General features: G+C 38.2%; 1 protein-coding gene across 3 annotated transcripts in view; it reads right to left on the bottom strand.

The window, feature by feature from the left end:
- The window catches only part of rgs3a (regulator of G protein signaling 3a), a 254,786-nt gene that overhangs the window by 155,022 nt on the left and 87,399 nt on the right, over positions 1-12,365 (bottom strand). The window lies entirely within an intron of this gene.

Raw genomic sequence — 12,365 nt, 5'->3', positions numbered from 1 at the left:
GTGTTAGTGTTATTTAAAACAAATACCACATGGCTGGACATACCTACTTTTTAACTTAAGCATTTTAAAGGTTGTTCTGAGAAGTTGGGATTTTTTAAAATATATTTTTACACTTTTATTGCAACATTTTTAGATGAATCAAGACAATATTACATTTACTAGACCATGATGATGAAGCATCTCTTTCTAATTAAACAAAATAAGCACATTTTTAAATTCATACACATGGTAAAATCAACCTAAACTGAGAAATATGATAATTCAACTGATTAAACCCCAAGAAACAAACAAATTATACTTACATGAAGTGTGTAGCTGTTTGTGCCCTTTCTTCTACCTCTACTATTCTGACAGAAATGATAGTATTGTTTCTCTTATTTCATGCAATTGAAGTACACAGTATTAATAGAATATAAACCACTTATCAAACCATCCTATAGTATCACTTACATCTCCAGTGTCAGACAGCAGGTGCTGCTGAAGAGAGCTCGCCTCCCTCACAAACCTTTTCTTAGGCCCGACCCGGTCCGCCAAGTTGCCCATGATGACCTGATAACTCGTGGACGACCCTGACACGATGTTCACCTTGTCAGAATCTCTTCTACAGCTGCTTCCTGCTCACTGCGTTTTCACTTTACCTGCTTCACAAAACCTCCTCGCTTCCTTTCTCCCTGCGTCGATGACACACTTAAACACATACACACACACACACACACACACAACTCATACAGGAGTTTTTAGAGACACAATCACCCCCCACCCCTACCCACCCCGCCCTTCTCCACAGAAACACACACACACTATCGTTTCATGTGTGAATCTGGGTTAGATCAGTTCCGTTTTGAGCAACAGCTAAAATAGGATGACCTCCAGCGACGGAAGTGAGGGGCAGGAAAAGACAAAAAAAGGAGAGGACTGTGACAGTGTCAGAAATGGAGAGCTGAAGACGAAAAGAACACACACATTTCTATGCAAACTATTTTTTTTAAGTGAGAGGAAAAATTTGCATCAAGGCATAGCAAGGTTAAATAAAGGTTGACTTGAAAAAAGGAGGAGAAAAACATCCATGTCTGATTATGCAGAAGACTGACTGATGGGTTTCAGATCATTACATTCTTTAAGGAGATGTGTTGCATGGTAAGTGGGTCACTGTGGACAAATTGTGTATGCGGATACATGGAAGCAGCACCACATGTTGCTGTGTGGTCTCTCTTGTCCTATTTTGGTCTGTATTTATTCCTCTTTATGTCAATTGCAATTTTTCACTACTGTTTTTTCTAGTTATTGTATTGCTATTTTTCTTGTGGTATTTCTTGTGTCTAAATTCAGTGTTGTGCTGATATTGGAACCTCAATTTCCTGAGGGCTCTGCCCAAAGGATCAATAAGGTTCTATCTAATCTAATTTAAAGACATGGAACTATTATTTTTTGTGGTGACTTCCAAATGAATTTTTCTCTACATTTCACCATTACCAAGTGATTAATCACTATATCACTATGTATTTTCCACCCACATGACCTTTGTTTTACAAAGTTTCACTGTAAAACTAAAATTGTTTTATTTTTTGTAATGAACAAAATTCACTTAACTTAAGAGTGTTGGTTTGGGTTTTTCAAGAGCATTTTTTTTTTCAGTTATGTTAACTCTTCCACTACATCGGTACATGCTTGGTCCATCTACTACAGTTATCTTACTGACCTTAATCTCCTGCAGGTAATTCTCAGTCTTTCATACCTCTATTTGATACGTTAGGTGTGGGTTCATTACACAAAATAAATCAGCTGTTTTTGCAACCTAAAATGCCATTTATGTATGGACAAGAGGTCCAAACATAGAGAAAAAAAATGCAAAATGCAATAGTGTGAACAGGGCATCAGTGGCCCACATCTATGATAGGAATGTATACACTGATTTAAATGTAAAGAAGTCAAGCTACATAAATGCACAGAAATCAAGTGAGTGACACTTACTCTTGAGTGTCTCAGTATTTTTCTTCTGTTCCTCCACCACTCTACAACGTTACCTAGTCTTTTGAATGAATGTGAGTTCCTTCACAGAAACAACTGATTATGAGCACAAACTCTAACAGACTTAAAATGAGCACAAGAACATGCCTGAATGTTACCAACTGTACCTTTAAAAAGGTCCAGTATGGAGGATTTAGAGCAAGGGTGTCAAACTCATTTTAGTTCAGGGGCTACACACAGCTCGATATGATCTCACGTGGGCCAGACCAGTAAAATAACAGGCATAACAACCTGTAAATAATAATCAAAATTTTTCTCCTTTTTTTAGTGAGAGAGTTTAATTACTTTATGAAAATGTGAATAACCTAAAAAACCATGTACACCCTGAAATATCTATTAAAAATACAAGTGCAATTTCACCAATATTATGTCGCAGCTTATTATTAACACAATTTACAGATCATAGCAGATCTACAAATGCAGAAAACATTTATTAACAGGCATTATGTTCTTAAAATTCCACATATTTTTCTTGACAAATTTCAGGTTTCTCATCTTTGATCAGGTTAGTCACATTGTATTGTGACAGGATTTATAAATGTAAATATTTTCATAATATAATTGTACTTTTTTCACATTAGACCAAGCAAAAAATGTTGTAGAAAGAGTTGTATGTGGCCCCTGAACACCCTTGACTGTTAATCTTTGCACTCCTGAAATTCATCCCACAGGCCGGACTGAACCATGTGGTGTGCTGGTTTTGGTCTGCGGGCCTTGTGTTTGACACCCTTGATTTAGAGGGATGTACAAGCAGAAATCAAATATATTATTCTTAACTACAGCATGTTTTCAGCATTGTATAATCACTTAAATGTAAGACCCATTGGGATTTTGATAACTCGTCTTGATACTAAAGTCCACCCAATGGAAATGAATGACCTAAAAACTGACAGCCAATCAGAATACACCTGAATTTACAGACTCTCACACTCGACATGTCAAGTTAGCTCTGCTTGTCAGTTGATGTAGCTTTTATTTATCTGATCCTTATTAATAATATGAATACCACGAATGAGAAAACAGCTGGGCTGCACAGCTGCACCACTGAGCAATTAAGTTAACAAGCAATTACATGCAGTCAGCTGCAATTAGAGCAGAGAAGAGCATCGCTTTTCTGATCAGGTTGGAGATTATATTGCTCTTGTGGGTAATTTTGTGGACCTTTAGAGATAAACAGCAGCACTTTGCATTGAAACATTTTGTGGTTTATTTTTATACAAAGGGAAATGGATTAATATCCTGATGTTTTGCCTTTTGTACAGTGTGAGATGTAATAAATGTGCAGAGTTAAAGGTTGCACTCATTTCATACAACAGGTGATCAAAAACAGCCAGCTGGAGCATGGAATGTACAGATTATCATTATTCAGGAATGTCAGCGTTGTTATAGTTACCATTCTAGATGTGGATGGCCCTTATATTCTAGACAGTGTACAGTCAGGTCCATAAGTATTTGGACAGTGACACAAATTGTGTAATTCTGTCTCTGTACACATTCATTATAGATTTGACATGAAGCAATCAAGATGAGATTGAAGTGTGGACTTTCAGTTTTAATTCAAGTGTTTTAACAAAAATATTGCATTTTGTAAGCAGAACCATTTTAAGTATAGTCCTTCCATTTTCAGAGGCTCAAAGAAATTAGACAAACTAAGATGATAAGAGGTCATATATATGAGGATTGCTTTTAAATCTTGGATGGAAACCCTTTGCAGTCAGTGAGCCTCTTTGCATGACCATAAAAATCTGGACGCAATTAGATATTCGTAATAATCAGTTCTGATGCCTTTACATGTACTTAAGAAATGTGATAATCGAAAACCCTGGTTTAGTTTCACATTTGATCATTTTTGGAATTTTCTTTTATGGACATCTGTACGTAGGGGATTGGTGGATATTTGTCCAAATTTACAGACCCAGGATTTCATATATGAGTGAGCACGGGTAAATTGTGCAATCCAAGTTAAAACTGGTTTGCGCGAAGTTGGGGTGGGATTTAAATCCAGTCAAAGGTCATGGGAGGGGATAATGGGCATCAGTCTTGTTTTCCACAAAATTCCTAGGTTAAAGCATTAACACTTTGGCCACCATATCAATTTCATTTCTTTACCCATGGCAGCTGTTCCTGCCTTTCAAAATTAATTCAACTTGTTTAGGCCTGAAAATGTCACTGAGGACAGGCCAAGTTAGGGTTAAGGTTAGGGTTAACACTAACAGGCCAAGTTAGGGTTAATTCAACTTGTTTAGTCCTGAAAATGTCACTGAGGACAGGCCAAGTTAGGCTTAGGGTTAGGGTTAACACTAACAGGCCAAGTTAGGGTTAATTCAACTTGTTTAGGCCTGAAAATGTCACTGAGGACAGGCCAAGTTAGGGTTAAGGTTAGGGTTAACACTAACAGGCCAAGTTAGGGTTAATTCAACTTGTTTAGGCCTGAAAATGTCACTGAGGACAGGCCAAGTTAGGCTTAGGGTTAGGGTTAACACTAACAGGCCAAGTTAGGGTTAATTCAACTTGTTTAGGCCTGAAAATGTCACTGAGGACAGGCCAAGTTAGGCTTAGGGTTAGGGTTAACACTAACAGGCCAAGTTAGGGTTAATTCAACTTGTTTAGTCCTGAAAATGTCACTGAGGACAGGCCAAGTTAGGCTTAGGGTTAGGGTTAACACTAACAGGCCAAGTTAGGGTTAATTCAACTTGTTTAGTCCTGAAAATGTCACTGAGGACAGGCCAAGTTAGGGTTAGGGTTAACCCTAACAGGCTAAGTTAAGGTTAGGGTTGTTAAATTATCAAATGCGGAACTGGAGGTAATTTTTCAAAATGTAGGTATATTTTTTTATACACTGTATACACAGAATTCATCCTGTTCCTTCTATCAGCATCACATCATCCATAAACACCAGTGACTCAGTTCCACTGCAGCCATACATGCCCATGACCTAACACTTTTCACCATGCTGGACGGATGTGGTCTAGTTTGGATCATCAGCTGTTCCTTTCCTTCTCCATACTTGGCTCTTACCATCATTCATTATAGCCAACATCAATTGTGTGTTTGACTTCGCTGGATGTTGTAAAGGATGGATGTTGGGATATTCCTCACCAACAAAATAATTCTGCAATCATACACTTTAGTTGTCTTCAGTGGTCTTCCAGACCTTTTGGTGTTGCTAAGGTCACCAGTGGATTCTTTCCTTACAAGAATGTACAAAATTGTTAATTTATTCATTACTCCGATAGATTTACTGACACCTTTTTGGACCTCATTGAAAATGCCAGTGAACAGCTACCAATTACAAATTCAACATTTGGAAGCTCAGGATCTGTTATCTGCTACATTTGACTGACAAGCTGCATCATCTGAACCTCATGCCGCTCTTCAGTCAGTTGTACAATTACTTTTGAGCCTCTGAAAATGAAGGGACTACGTTAAAATGCTTGTAATTCTTAAATGGTGAATGCAGTATTCTTAAACCCCTTGATTTAAAGATGGAAGTCCACACTTCAATAAGACAGTGTCCATCAATGGTGGAATCCATATCGCTCCATTCACCTTATTTAATTTAAATGAAATTATACAAGGAATATTGATTAGTTTTGTGTAGGATTTTAAAAAGACAACAAAAAAATCAATACATAAGGGAAATTCAGTCTTTTGTTCCTCATAGTTCATAGCCATGCTACTGCACTGTTTACCAAAAATCAATACTTTGACTATCAAGTATTTGTCCTAAATTGCACTTTCAATCTCCTTCTCTTTTTCTGCATGTGACCTTTGCACACAGGCCAGAAAGAGCAATTAAATTAGAGTCTATCCCATTACACACATCTCATTTGAACCACACACACACCAGCGTTGGCCAGGGCCAGCTCTAACACTTCAAACATGTTTTCATCTTTTCTCATCAGCAGGGATCCTGTGTGGACATCCACTTAATATGTGCTGCTTTTTGTTCTCCTGCTCTTTTATCTATCTTCCCATCCACATCACAAGTCCAACTGCTCTCAATCTGGACTGTGGTAGATAGAGGAAAGGGTCAGGCTACACCATAAAGGGGATAAGATAAATAACCAGCAAAGTAACTAGAAGTATATCTGAATGAAAAGAGAAGAGAACCCAATATTCATTTACACTATCTCAAGATCCTACTGCAATTGCATCAGGGCATTTACACCGAGCCTTCAGATATGCACAGGCAAGGCCCCTGATATGTTAAAAATTAAAGACCTATGAACTGTTAACCCTAACCCTAATAACAAAAAGCCTGTCCAACTCCCATAAATATAAGAGTCCAGATTAGTGGTCAGGGCATAGAGAGTGAGTTCTATTCTCTGGTTTCCATCCAAATTTATCAACGTTTTAACAAGATTTTCAGACATTTTATGAGGTTTCGATTTATTAAGAGTTGCTCTTCTTCTTCATCATAGTTTAAAAGTTTGAACATTAGATGGAGAATTTCATAGATCGCCTACACTACCTGAACTACAGAAAAAGGAGCTGATAGAGGGAAGATATATTTTAACAAAAACATGAAGCTCGCTGACATCTTTTGCTGGTTTGAAACATATGATGTTTCAGACTCTTCCACTGCCTCTATCTGACAATTGTTTCTGCAGCTCTTCTGATATCTGTTGCTTCCTCATCTTTCAGATTTGGCTGTTTCAAATTGAACATTTACCAAAACCAATGTCTGTCTTTCTTACAGTCTTACATTTCTTGCAGTTTATGTCGCCCCAAATAAAAACTAGGGGAAAAGAATCCTCTTCCAAAGTCTCCACCCATTCCTGCTGGACTCTTAAAACAGCACATCGGTCATGGACAGGAGGCCATTTACTGCTCTAGAGTTTCTGTCTGGGCATAGAATGGACAGTCCTCCCCAGGGGCAGAGGGAAATAAGGTAATGTACTGTTAAATCAATGATAGTGGCATGGACTAAAATATTTGATAATATAATCCAACCAATCACCCTGTATGGCAGTGAAGTCTGGGATGCATTAGGTCAACTACACCAGATGATATAAGCAACCCACAGAGAATTCTGTATTTTCATGTTAAGCATCCAAAGAACAACCACCAATGCATGTAAGGAAGACTTGGGATGCTAACTAATGATAATTAACATTAAAAACAACACTTACCTGTTGGTTACATCTGAAATCTAGGCTTTAAGATACTGAGATTCCATGCGGTACAAATTCAGGAAATGAATTCTCTTCTGCTAGCTGGTTCTGAGTCTAAACCATCACTCAGCACTGTTCAGCCTCAGACCAGAATTGATCAGGGTAAAACCAGAAGATGACATTAACAAAAGCTTATCTGGAACAGCTGGATAAATCAAACCAAGACTCAAAACAAACTCAATTATCTGACCCAAAACCATGACTAGAAATTGGCAGAGTATCTCTATACTGTCAGAGAGCCAAAGAAGAGACAGAGACACTTTGTCTGACAATGTGGCAAATATGATATTACAAAGGCACAATGGTGAAACAAATTTAATTGCAAACTGGAGTGCTGGAGCGCTGCTGCTTCTCCAGGAACTGAGCAGTATCACCATGAGATTTTCAAAGTGCGGTAATTAAACACAGTTTAATGATAATGATCATTTGAAATGGAAATACTAACCGTCGGGAATTTTACTGTGGTTTGTCATCATACCGGTAATCATTACATCCCTAGTGCATTAATGGCATTTTTCTGTTGAATTTGCATCTTTCTTGCTTATAGGCTAAGTATATGTAACGTATTCAGCAAATAAACTCAAAACATTTTGGACCTCATCGTCAAACGTATGCCGAATACACTCAAAAGCCATTCAGCAGGACCTCAAGCACTTTGTAACTCAAAACAACAGAGCCTCATTTGAAGAAATTTTCCGGAACTTTGGGGTTTGGTGGAAATGCAAAGCACACAGACTACTAGGAATTCTTTTAAACAGGTAAAGAAGTTCCTGATAATACAAGTTTCAGGGAATCTGATGGAAAAGGGGTTAATCTACACAAAATATTCACACGCTGTCTGTTCACTTTTTACCCTTCAGTTCTTTTGAAATTACAGGCAATAATTAACTAAAAATAACTAATAAATTAGAGTTGTTTTTTTTTTTGTTTCGTTTAGGGTTTTTTTCTAACAAAACTGTACTTAACATCCTTATAAATGCATTTATGTATTTCTTCGCTCTGACAAAACAGTATGTGTAAACAGTCTTGCAAATAAAGCCTCTTGACTTGAACTAAAAGCCAGACCTAAATATACTTGTCACATGTTCCCACCCAAAGTAAAAGTGAATTCCATGCAGTATTTAGTGTTTGCTCCCTCTGGTATGAAACAAACTGTTGACAGGTGTATCAGCCATAATGGATGACTGCACGTTTTGTGTTGGTGTGTGTGATTGTGTCAGAGCATCTGACAGGATGCTGAGAGGAATGAGTCTGACAGCGGAGAGAGAGGACGCTGAGCCGACTAAATGTTAAGTGGAAACAAACACACATGCAGACACACTTTGCTGTTTCACCGTCAGACTCGTATGTCTGACACATCGTCTTTGCACATACAGCGTTTATTGCGTGAGTTTGGTATTTACTGCCGTGTGTTTGCGGTACTGTCTCAGCCCATCTCATTGCTGGGAAGACAATAGGTCTTTTCAAGCCGAAGGTGTCAAACTGTGAGCAGTGCTACAAGTGTGATCAGGAAATGTGAGATTTGTTGGTGAAAGCTTAGGAGTTATACAGAGTGACACCTTACAAGCTGCAAAAAACACACAAGTTTTACTCAGAAAAAACATGTGCACACCATAATTTAGGAGAATGTATAGACAGATACTTTGTTAATGTATCATTAAATCCAAAATCTGCCTCACCTTTCTCAAACTGTCTCCCTTTCTCCTTCTTGCCGCCTTACGTAAGCATTTCTATTTATACATGTTACCTAATTGAATAGACTGAATAATATTGTCGCCTTCTCCCTCCTGTTTTACAGCCTGTAGGCCAGATATCAAGCCCTTCTCATACTGTCTGTAATTTCTGGGGAAAAAAAGCCTGTTAAAAGATTCATAAGCTGTTAATGAAGTAAAGCAGAACATTTCAAAGGCAAAAAATAGTGTGACGAACCCAACGTGTGTGCGCCCATGGTGGGAGGGTTGGGATTTATATAGTTACACAGTAAAAAGATTAACTATATGAGCAGACACCAACTGCACAAAAGTCCCAGTGGCTGAGGGGGGAAAAAAAGGAAAACTAGTCCCTGCATGCAGCTATCCAGTCTTTTCAGCTTATATTTTAAGCCGATAGTTAGACATTCTGCGTTTCCATTAACTAAAGATTCCAAAGGATCCACCTTTATATGTGACATCCAGATTCTTCCTCGAACTGAGAGGCTGAAAGGTTGTTAACAGCTTGAAAAGAGGCAAAAAAAGGATGTGGAAAGGAAAGAAAGAAAGTGATGAAAATGTAATGCACAGCAACATTAAAAGGATGATGAAACGGATTATGTCACTCCTCCTTCCTGAGTTTAAGTAATTGCAATTAAATGTGGATGGAGAGCAGTGGTGGAAAGAGAGAGAAGCAGCTGAAGGGAAGGGAGATGACGACCAGCTGCTGCAATCATGTTCATTAACAACAGCCAACATGAACAAGCCAAAAGATGTAAAAAAAAAAGAAAAAAAAAAAAAAAAAAAAACACTGGAAAACAGCCCAACGAGCTTGAAACTAGCACATCCTATAAGAGGGTCTGCAAGAAAGAAATCACTGAAACAATGAGCTGGTTGAATTTCTGCTTTGTCCAGCATTTGACATGAGAAGACAGACAGTAATGCACCTAATAAAGATTTGACATATAGTTCAAAATTGGATTATTTATTCGGTTGAAAACACTACAAGTCATCAAACATATAACATAACAGTTTCAGATATTTTTCAGGCTCATTACTTTGTAAAGTTGGTGCTGTTAAATCTGAGACCGAATATGTTAGTAAAGTCTATAACTTACAGAAGGCCTTCCTGTAACCAATAACCATTTGTTAATGAGTTACTAACAAATGCGAGCCAAACGAAGTTCAGGTCAGGTCAGTAAGAATCATCCCAGAAGTTGTTCATCCATCTTTACAAATCCAGTCTGTATGTCAGTCAGTAGTCAGAGGAAATATCAATGGACCCGTTAAAACACAAATGGAGCATGGTACAAAGTTAGCAACATTGCACAAGAATACTACATTGCTCATGTAACTGAAATCATGGTGATACTATGTAAAACACTGTCATATCTTTAATGTAGGGTGTATCTATTGTCAATGGATAAACTATAATAGCAATTTAATACGGTTACAGATAGAGTCTACTCTCGTTATACCGCCAACTTCCGTTCACGGCCAAATTGGCGGTATAGCGAAAATGGTGTTACAACGGGTTGCGTCCATAATGTGCATGTCTTTACTATATGATGTCTATGCTGCCTCCGTTAACCCGTTCTAATTTCTAAATAAATCTTGATTCTGTTATGTTGTAAGGGATCATTTAAAGTGGGGAAACATTTTAAGCATTATTATACCGTGTCGGGAAATGACACCCCATCATCTTGAGGCTTTGGCTTAATCCCACGTCCTCTTCCCGACATCCTGACCTACTCAGTGTTCTGCGATAAATGAATGGTGGCCGTTCCGTAGACCTACTCGTAGCTTGTCGCGATCAGCGTCTGGCGCGTTTGTTTCAGTGCATTGTTAAAATTTATGTGTACTCGATGGCAATCACGCTGGCGGTATAACGGTTGGGAAATCAATGGTGTAAGTGTTTGTGCATGGAAGTGGGCTGGCGGATGGCGATAGGTGGAAATGGCGGTAGCTAATGGAATAATGCATTGGGGATTTTTGTGCAATGGTTTTGGTCGGCGGTGAGCAAAAATGGTGGTATAACGGTGGGCGGTTTAACGAGAGTAGACTGTAGATAGAAAATGCACAGTTTACTCTATCACAAATTATACACAGGGAAGTATAAGATTGTGTCAACTTAAAAATATGAGTGAAAGGGCTACCTTAAATTTCTACATCAAGTGAAAAAACACAACTCTTTGTCAGTGGTGGCTGGTGAAGTTATATTTTTGTGAGGTGCAGCATGCAGGTCAGTTTTCTGAAGCACTACACCAACATATCACCACTAGGATACGCCAAAGCCCATGCACCACTATTTTAAAATACTAATTTAAATTAAAAGTAAAAAATACACAGTATGTGTTTTCAGACATGTATTTTTTAAATATGTAAATTTCATCCATCTATCCTTCAAACATTTTTCCATGACTGTATTATTAAAGTCAGACATGTCCCTGACAAGTGTCTTTTCCACTGATAGTATGGACAATGCATTTCGATCAGGGGTGGGTAAATCACATGGCATACAAAAAAAAAAAAAAAATCAACGAAAGGCCTAAAAGATGTTAATGTCAAACTTGTGCCAGGTTTTGAGTCCCAGCCTCCCACATCTAAGACAGTGGTGATAACCACTGAGCCATCCTGCCACCTGTAAATATGTCTGTAGTATTACCTATGGACCGATTCTCTGAATGTATTTCTGAGGAAGGTCTTGATTCTTTTTGGGATGTGACATTTACTCCTGTGGGTGGTGCTTGGGCTCTCCTATATTATGGCAAGCCGAGGGAGCATTTATTAGATATCCTTGATATCCATACTATATCTTATATTGGAGGGGGTCTACTGTGCACATTCCATTTATAACAAGAGTGTATTATGGTAAACGGAGAGCCTTGGGCGCAAATTTCTGCACACTAAACAGGAAACACATCACTTGACTGCTTACTAAATGCTGAAAACCTTTTTAAACTACATTTGAATGCAGAATGTACATAGTACTCACCGACTGTATCATGTATAGCTCGTTTATTTAAAGAGGTCATTTTTTACCAAACCCACTTTTATTAGTCTTTGGTGTATTTATTTGTGTATTTGGGGACCTTGATAGTTCAAAAAGTTTGAATTTGAACCCTCCAGGTGCTGCAAAACTATCTTTATATTCATTTTGGCAGAAATCAAGTGGATTTCTACAACCCGTTTTAATTCCTACTTAATTTGTTATGTCTAGAACTAGTTACGTCACAACATTTACACATATAAGGTCAAGACCTCCGACAAACACTTCTCTGAGTACGACATAATTGTTTGTCCGCAGTAGCGGTTGTAGTCCATACTGAAAATATGTCCAAACTTTGAGTCAATTACCTAAAATGTTCGGCTGCTGGTTGTACGGGACAGAGCAGCACAGCCAATAACCTGGAGGGGGTGGGGCCTGAAGTGGGTCATGTGCATCTAAAGGGCCAGTGCTCAAAATGACCTT

Source organism: Sphaeramia orbicularis, chromosome 12, assembly GCF_902148855.1.
Source record: "Sphaeramia orbicularis chromosome 12, fSphaOr1.1, whole genome shotgun sequence".
Lineage (NCBI taxonomy): Eukaryota > Metazoa > Chordata > Actinopteri > Kurtiformes > Apogonidae > Sphaeramia > Sphaeramia orbicularis.
Note: the sequence above shows the minus strand (reverse complement) of the source record. Positions and strands in the feature narration are given on the sequence as shown.